General features: G+C 41.1%; 1 pseudogene; it reads left to right on the plus strand.

The window, feature by feature from the left end:
• Nucleotides 1-2,876: 2,876 nt before the first annotated feature.
• Nucleotides 2,877-5,253, plus strand: LOC112177018 (annotated as a pseudogene).
• The last annotated feature ends 4,143 nt before the right edge of the window (nt 5,254-9,396 follow it).

The following is a 9,396-nucleotide window of genomic DNA, read 5'->3' on the forward strand; positions in this document are numbered from 1 at the left end:
ATGTTGAAGACACAACTGTCCCTCCTACCATTGCTTCTACCCCTGACCCACAGCTTCCTGGTACTGAAGATCACTCATTTGAGGTATGTCCACCCACTAGTACTAGTAGTAATGAGTCTAATGTTGGGCAATATGTGTTACCAAATAGGACCACTCGGGGTCAATCAGCCAAAAAATATGAACCTACTCTTACTGCCAAATCAAAATACCCAGTAGCCAATTATATGTCCACTAGGAGGTTGTCTAAGTCATATGAATCTTTTGTGAATCAAATATCTGCTGTATCAGTACCTAACAAAGTGCAGGATGCATTGGGGGATCCAAAGTGGAGGAAGGCAATGGAGGAAGAGATGGAGGCGTTGCAGAAGAGCAATACTTGGCAACTTGTGCCTCCACCACAAGGCAAGAAGGCTGTAGGTTGTCGTTGGGTGTTTACCGTGAAGCATAATGCAGATGGATCAGTGAATCAGTACAAAGCACGCCTTGTAGCAAAGGGGTTTACTCAGACGTATGGTATAGACTATGATGAAACGTTTGCTCCTGTTGCCAAGATGAACACTATTCGGGTTCTGCTCTCATTCGCTGCTAGTTTAAACTAGCCACTCCGACAGTTTGATGTCAAGAATGCATTTCTTCATGGAGAGTTAGCCGAGGAAGTGTACATGAGCCTTCCACCTGGGTATGTAGTTGCTTCTCCTGGTGATTTTGTATGTAGATTGAGAAAATCTCTGTATGGTCTTAAACAGTCACCTCGTGCTTGGTTTGGAAGATTTTCACAGTTCATGCGGAAGGTTGGTTACAGACAGAGCAACTCAGACCATACCTTGTTCCTTAAGCATCAACAAGGGAAGGTAACAGCTCTAATTATTTATGTGGATGATATGGTAATCACTGGCAATGATACTGTTGAGATAGATAGACTGCAGAGACAACTAGCCTCTAAGTTTGAGATGAAGGACTTGGGTGAATTTAAGTACTTCTTAGGAATTAAGGTAGCCAGGGGGAGAGAAGGAATCTATCTGTGTCAGAGGAAGTACGTTCTTGACTTGCTGATAGAGACAGGTTTGTTGGATTGCAGACCTGTTGATACTCCTATTGAGCAGAACCATTGTTTAGCTGAGTATCCAGATCAGGTACCTACTGATCGAGCTCGCTATCAGAGGTTGGTTGGGCGCTTGATTTATTTGGCTCATACTAGACCAGATGTTGCATATGCAGTGAGTGTGGTGAGTCAGTTCATGCATAACCCGAGTGAGAGTCACATGGATGCTGTTATGTGAATTTTGAAGTACTTAAAGTCAGCTCCAGGAAGGGGAATATTGTTTTCTAAACACAACAACATTCTTGAGGTTTGTGGCTTCACAGATGCAGATTGGGCTGGAAACATTACAGATAGGAGGTCAACATCGGGTTACTTTACCTTTGTGGGAGGTAATTTAGTTACATGGAAGAGTAAGAAACAGAAAGTTGTGGCACGATCTAGTGCTGAGGCTGAGTATAGGGGTATGGCTCACGGAGTTCGTGAATTGCTGTGGCTGAGAAATTTGTTACGTGATTTGGGTTTCAAACTCAAGAGTACCATGCAGTTGTATTGTGACAACAAGGCAGCCATTGACATATCACAGAATCCAGTACAGCATGATCGTACTAAGCATGTGGAGGTTGATCGTCACTTTATAAAGGAGAAGCTAGATGCCAAAATTATTAGTTTTCCTTTTGTTCCAACTGAAGAGCAACTTGCAGATGTACTTACCAAAAGAGTTTCCAGGAAGGCGTTTTATGACTCACTAAGCAAGTTGGGCATGGTTGATGTATATGCGCCAACTTGAGGGGGAGTGTTAGTGTGAGTCATAGTTCCCTATTAGGAATAGACTAACAAGGGAATATATTGTTGGAACCACTTACCTTGTATATGTTGTGTAGTACAGTAGTACACAATAGTTGTAGTACGTTGTAGTACGATTGTAATCTGTTTATATACACCACAGAATGAGTGTAATAATATATCAGAAAAATTCATTCTCTCAATCGTGTCTTATTTGACTATATCAAGCTAATACATAGAAGTTAATCATCACATGTCTGAAAGAAATGATATGTCCTAATATGCGTATGCGTCAATCTGCAACCATTGGTAATTTTGATGTAAAGGCAATCCGATGGAGAATAAGAAACTTCTCAGGCACGGACTCTTAGCAAAACCACAGGGCTTCACCATCAGTATGAATCAAATTTTCCCTATAAAAGCTCCATGTTTTGTAGACACTATCATTGATAGGAGCACAAAGTGTGACGTGTTTAATATGTATTTTCCTTCATTTGGCTAAGTTATTCTCTTAAAATTACTAACTCTAACATAGTTTCTGGTTTTAGGTACTTCAAGGTCGGAAATGTAGAAAAGAGACGAAAAAGAACAGAAATGAGCGTAAATGAAGGATAAATCATTTTAGAAACTTTCTTTTTTCATTTTAGGAAATATTTCCTATTTTGTTTTAGTGAACTTTCTTCCTTTGAACTTTCCTATTTCTGATTTTTCTGTTTTAAATAGAGAATTAGGGAGTTCATCCCATTGAGGACTCTTGAGTGATGAAATCAAAGAAACTTGAAAGAGAAGAAGACTTACATAAATAAGGAGGAATTCAAGGAGTTTTATTTACATAATATTTATTCCTATTTATCTTATTCCCTACTGGTTATAGACTCTAATTAATTTATGATTTTCCTTTATTATAGGAGTTATTTGTATGCACAACTCTTGGAAGAAGAAATTAATGCAATTCAAAGGAGGGAAATGTTGGGTCTGCAGTGTAAAATTCTAGGAAATTTAAGAGGATATGTCATGCGGTCCTTATGGAATAAAACTCAAAGGAGGGAAAGGTGGAGTTGGAAGAAGAAATTAATGCAATTCAAAGGAGGGAAAGGTGGAGTCTGCAGTGTAAAATGGGAAAGGTGGAGTTGGAAGAAGAAATTAATGCAATTCAAAGGAGGGAAAGGTGGATTCTGCAATGTAAAATGGGAAAGGTGGAGTTGGAAGAAGAAATTAATGCAATTCGGAGGAGGGAAAGGTGGAGTCTGTAGTGTAAAATTCTTGGAAATTATGAGAAAATCAAGGAAAGTTGGAGGAGAATTCACCTTTAGATGAATGGCCAAGATCGCATAACAAGAGAGGAGGATTCCTCTATAAATAGCAGCCATTCTTTATGTCAAAACCATCACTTATTGACGCAAAATTCAGTTCATTAGCTGAGCTCTCCTTTCTCCAAAACCCTCTCCAAAAATTCAGAAATAACCTCTTGCCGTGAAGAGCTTTAGGACTTCTCCAAGGCTGTTCGTGTTCTTGAAGGTCTAGCTGTGTGTTCTCTTGACGTTCTCCAAACTTCTTTGAAGATCAAAAAGTGTAATTCATGGCCCTTATTTCTGTTTTCGTACTCTTTAGTATTGAATTTCAAATTTTGATTATGAACTTTGTTGTTGGAGTTGGATTTTTGTTGAGAACGAGTTTATGTTAGTAATTTTCAGATTCGTTTCTTTATGTTCTTGAATTGTTTATGATATCTTTACAATCTGATTTCGTGTCATCCTTTTATATCTTTAAGCATATGATTTTGGTTGAACAATGATATTAATCTGCAAGTTAATAAAGCCAAATTTGTGTTCTAATTCACCTAATCATTTTAGGGCATAAATTAAAGTGGTAAAGACTATGAACAACGGTCTAGATTATATGCTACATGTTTCGTGCGTTTGTAACTTTTATGGATGCATACATGTTTGAATTCAAAATTCTAATTGCAATTAATGATTCATATTTAACGTTGACGGATGCACTTTAGTATTAACGTAATGTTTTACATGAAATATTTTAAGTTATGAACTTTTCCTAACTTAGGAGATAAAAAAGAAGAATTAAAGTAGTACTCAATCTCTTTAGACTTGTACTTCGAATTCATTTATGATATTTAGTGTTGGCACGATTTTAGGTTGTATAGATTGAAACAACTCGTTGCATGTTGATATGGTTTGAAAATTCTGATTTGAGTGTGAAGAAGTCGATCATATGTGTATAATTATCTCTTTGTTTTATTTCGTAGGAACTTAGGAACTAAAAGTTGAATTCCCCCCTTTTATGGCGTGTTTCTTGTGTAAATTTGTAGATAAATACTTGTTTTAATAATTTCTAATTTAAATTGACCCATCTTTGCAAGAGTACCCTCAATTCCTGGTTAGAACGATCTCTACTTGCTTATATACTAACGAATTACAACATGATTTTAAATTATAGGTACTTTTCGGCGACATCAACAATAACTAAGAAGTAACAAGGAAATAACTATACCTAGCTAATCAAATTCCAGTGCAGAATGGCACCAAAGTTGGGGATTTCACTGGCATTCCTCATTTCAGTATCTCTAGCACTACAAATTGGAGCCAATGCCGCAGGCATTGCGATTTACTGGGGTCAAAATGGGAACGAGGGTACCTTGGAAGAGACCTGTGGCACAGGCAACTATGACTGTGAACATAGCTTTTCTCCCAACATTCGGCAATGGCCAAACTCCCATGATAAACCTAGCCGGACATTGTGATCCTTCCACTAATGGCTGCACCGGTTTGAGCTCCGACATTAAGTCGTGCCAAGCAAAAGGGGTCAAGGTGATTCTTTCGATCGGAGGAGGAGCAGGGAGCTACTACCTCACATCTAAAGAGGATGCCAGGCAGGTTGCAATCTATTTGTGGAACAATTTCTTGGGAGGAACTTCATCTTCTCGCCCTCTTGGTGACGCTGTTTTGGATGGAATTGATTTTGATATCGAGGGAGGAACAAACCTACATTGGGATGACCTCGCTACGTTCCTCTCTGCATACAGCAACCAAGGTAAGAAGGTTTACTTGACCGCAGCGCCCCAGTGCCCTTTCCCTGATGCTTGGGTTGGAGGTGCCCTCAAGACGGGCCTTTTTGACTACGTTTGGGTCCAATTCTACAACAACCCTCCATGCCAATACTCGGCCGATATCAGCAACCTTGTAAGTGCATGGAATCAGTGGGATTCCGATATTCCGGCCACCAAGATATTCCTTGGTCTACCAGCTGCTCCTGAAGCTGCTGGAAGTGGCTTTATTCCTGTCAATGATCTCACTTCTAAAGTGCTTCCAGCAATTAAAGGTTCGTCCAAGTATGGAGGGGTCATGCTTTGGTCCAAGTATTATGATGATCAGACTAAATACAGTGCTTCCATCAAGAACTACCTCTAGCTAAAAGTCTAAATCACACTCGTATTGTTGTTTGTGTATTTCTACTTGTATCACTATTATGCATAAAATAAACCCATGATACCATACCAGAATAACTTAAATTTAAAAAAAGGTAACAGTTGCTAGTTCAACACAATATCAGCTGTTGACTGAATCTTCTATAGACAGCAAAGAAAGCAAACCCAATTGGTCTTTATCATACTGCAATTTCTCGCTACTCAGCATTCACCCTACGGTGTAATTCTCAAAATATTTCTCACTCACCTCTTGCATGTGCTTTCATTGGCTCGTGGTACCATACATGTGCAAAGTTACCATTACAAAGACTTTATTGCTTTGAGGACATATTATTATTCTTGAAATTGCAGTAAACCGAAATGAAATTGGTTTAGAGAAACATGACGACGAAACTTCTCTAATTTGGATACGCTTGCCCCAATCATGCAACTCAGTTTGGTCGTATATAATTGTGGTTTGCTTAGTGCCAAATATATACTATCTGATCAAAAGCTAAAACCACAAATTACACATGAATAGAAATACAAAAAGGGATTGAGAAAAAAAAAAAAGTATATTCTGTCTGGGATTTCTGTGTGCCCATAGTAGTATAGTACAACGTCATTTTCATTATAAACTATTAGTCCTTGGTGCTCAAAAAAGTTGAGACAAATATCCGTGGAAAGTTTTTTTTTTTGGTGTAATGAATAACTTCATTAAAAGGGCCAAGCCCAAGGAGGCCCAAAGGGCAAACATTAACGAAACAAACAGAAGACAAAGCATAAAACTCCCCTAAATCAGATCGAAATAGGAACTGGCAAGAACACACAAAAGATGGAGCAGCATCTCCAGAAAATTACAAAACTTCAGACTTTCAGAGTGTGGGCAAGGAAGGCCGTCACTACGCAAAACCATGGTTAAGGAGGGTGGTGGCTGTGAAGCCCATCTCAGAGGATCCACCGACCTAAGGGCAAGCGAGGCTACATGATCCGCAGCTCGATTCGCTTCGCGAGGCGTCCAATGCTAGTAAATGTTCTCAAACCTAGAGCTCTTCCTCCTGATTTCCTCTATTAACGGGAAAATCCTCCAATTTTTACTAGAGGCTTGGCTAGTGATGTTATGTAGATACCTACTAGCATGACTAGTTTGCTATCTCACTAAGCATAAGTAACACCCTCTTTGGGACACCCACAAGCCATGGTGAGGCCCAACCGCTACTTGCATCTTGTAGCCCTATGTTCAAGCTACGCTACGGTATCCGGAAGTCGCAAATCCGTCGCCGGGAAGCCACCTTTCCGGCCTTGCCAAGTTGCCCTCACAAATAGGCTTTCTAGACTAGAATAGTGATTTTAGTCATCCCACATCTAAGAAAATGTAAAGGAGAAGCATTCCTTCACCTATAAAAGGAATGCCTCCTCCCACTTAAACACAATCCGATTACATCTCTTGTAACCTTGTTAGGCCGCAAGGCTCGACACACTAGTTAAACATTCAAGTGGACGTAGTTTCCCGCTAAGGCGGGAAGCGAACCACTATACATTTTGTGTCAATCTCTCTCTCTCTCTCATTCTTTATGCTAACTAGAGATCCCACGGATCACTAACGTTAACATTGGCGCCGTTTGTGGGAAGCCGACACACAAAGGCTTCGTCACCTACCACGAATTTTGACCCATCTGGGCCGGTCAATGCTTGGTCAACGCCAGTCAAGGCTGGTCAACGCCCAACTCAAAAAAGTCAACGCTGGCAAACCAAAAAAAAAATAAAATTTTTTGCAGGTGCCAATTTACTCTGGACACCCATTCCATCTGCAATCATCACCTCCGCTCCGCTGAGCTTCTGAGCTTTCTCCTCCGCTAAGCACCATCAGTGGCATCTTCTTCCGCTGGACTAGGCTCCGCTTCGCCAGCCTCTGCTGAGTTCCAGGACCACTGCTAGCCACTTCCGCCGGCGGGCCTCCGCCAGGCAACACCGATAGGCAGCCTCCGCCAGGCAACATAGCTGGACTATCTCCGTCAAACAACCACTGCTAGGCTACACCGCCCAACTTCCTCAGCTGGGAACCAAGCGGAACCACCGCCCAACTCACCGGCCAAATGCCCCTCTCCGCCGGACTATCTGCGCTAAGCACCATCAGCGGCGCTTCTCCCGCTAGCAAAGTTTCGACGCTCCAGCTGACCACAGTTTCCTCCGTCGGCCAAAAGTTCCGCCATCCAAACACCGCTAGCCAACTCCGCCGAGCACCAAGCTCCGCTCCGCTGGACTGCACCAAGCTCCGCTCCGCCGGACTATCTCCGCTAGTCACCATTCTGCTAGCCGACCCCCACTCCGCCAGGTACCACCGCTGGCCATCTCTGCTAGCCGGCCTCCGCTCCGCTGGCCAAAACTCCTCCACTGGCTACAACCAACCGCTGGCCAACCTCAGCGGCCACACCCGTACGCCGCCGGCTAGAAGCCATCGGACCTGCAACTTTATCTGGGCACCCATGATTAGCGATCATCACTCAAATCCCGCCACTGGGCTATCTTCGCTGAGCATTCAAGTAATCTGCCAGAACTCGCTGAGCTATCTTCGCTGCACCCAGCCATCGAGCAGTTTAGCTCTGTACACTGACAAGCTAAGTTTCTCTTCCATTTATGGTCTCTTCCTTACTATACAAGCACTACGTGCTTCGGCTTTTTGCATAATCCAGGACTGCCTGCATATACACTTCACACATATATATCTTTATGTATGGGCCGCTTGTGCCATCACCTATGGACACGTACACGTGCCTATGCCTTCACACAAGTCACAATTCGTCAACAGAAGCATGATTGATAATTCAATGCCACCAATAAAGCATGCTTTTCTGCACACCTGCAACACACATGCACACATGCTTTTCATGTTAATTGTATATTAGTAATCACGCTGTATGTGTCGCTGAAACCAAATGCCCACGCCATGCATGCTCATCCATATAACATGAAAACATGCTGGTGCTTGATGCAAGTCCTTGCTTCAAAGATTATTTACATTAGTTGACTTCAAACACAAAGCACCAATTAATGCCACTCTTTTGTCCTCTTCTGGACACTAGCTGCTGTGCATGCATCAAAGACTAGCTCATTAATTATTCATGCTTCAACTAGCATTACACGTCTAAACCAAGACTTGCCATATTTTATTAACCTCATGGAAATGGCCTTACTGTGAGTTCTTTAATTATCCTTGATAATTAGTGATGTTTGGTCACAGATCTTGACCGCACAATACCTAAGATCTCAGATTTTTGCTTCACATGATTCCAATAAAGTACAAATTTGCACATGGCCATGCTTTTGAAATTCAAGCATATAATTGTAAATTAACGTTGTGCGTATATGTGAGATAGCAATTGTGTAGAGTTGTAGCATTTTTAACATCGTAACACGAGGCTACATATACACATGTTTAATCAATTAAACTACATGGATTAGTTACTAATCATTTCTCTTATGTTAAGGACGCACAAGCACCGTTTCAGTTAATGAAATCATTAGCTTTCTACTATGGTGCTTCACCGGAGCAATGGAGCGTTATGCTTGGACAACTCCAACATGATTTGGATACTTATATCAACGCCAATTCCAACTCACTCCGAATCGGCATAAGATAAGTAACTATATCTTATCTTTTACGCTCCTTCAAATTGGGCTAATGTCATGCCAATCACATGCTTTCACTACTTCTAAGCATGCTTATAGAATATCACACTTGATATATCTTTACATGCTTCCATAACTTTTAAGCATGCCTACAACAGTTCGTAGATTTGGCAACATTTTCTAGGTCTCACATGCTAGATATGCCATGCTTCGTATACCGATCTCAAACGATCTCTAAGCAAGTTTACAATAATGCATAATGTTATTAGCAACTTTACTACAAGTACATGCTATATACATAGGTGCCATGCTTCTATTTAATTGCAAACCAATTAAATAAATATGGGTCACTCAAACAAAATTGTATTACTTGCTCTATTTGCTTGTCATATTTCATACAAGTACAAACTTTACGAGTCTGTGGTCACCGCCAGGCGGTAAGGCAACGACTCATAATGATAATGACCGCTACGCGGCATTGCAATCAAGTTTCTCCTCCTAGAAATAGTAAAGGGAC

The sequence above is a fragment of the Rosa chinensis genome, chromosome 1 (assembly GCF_002994745.2).
Source record: "Rosa chinensis cultivar Old Blush chromosome 1, RchiOBHm-V2, whole genome shotgun sequence".
In the NCBI taxonomy this organism is placed as follows: domain Eukaryota; kingdom Viridiplantae; phylum Streptophyta; class Magnoliopsida; order Rosales; family Rosaceae; genus Rosa; species Rosa chinensis.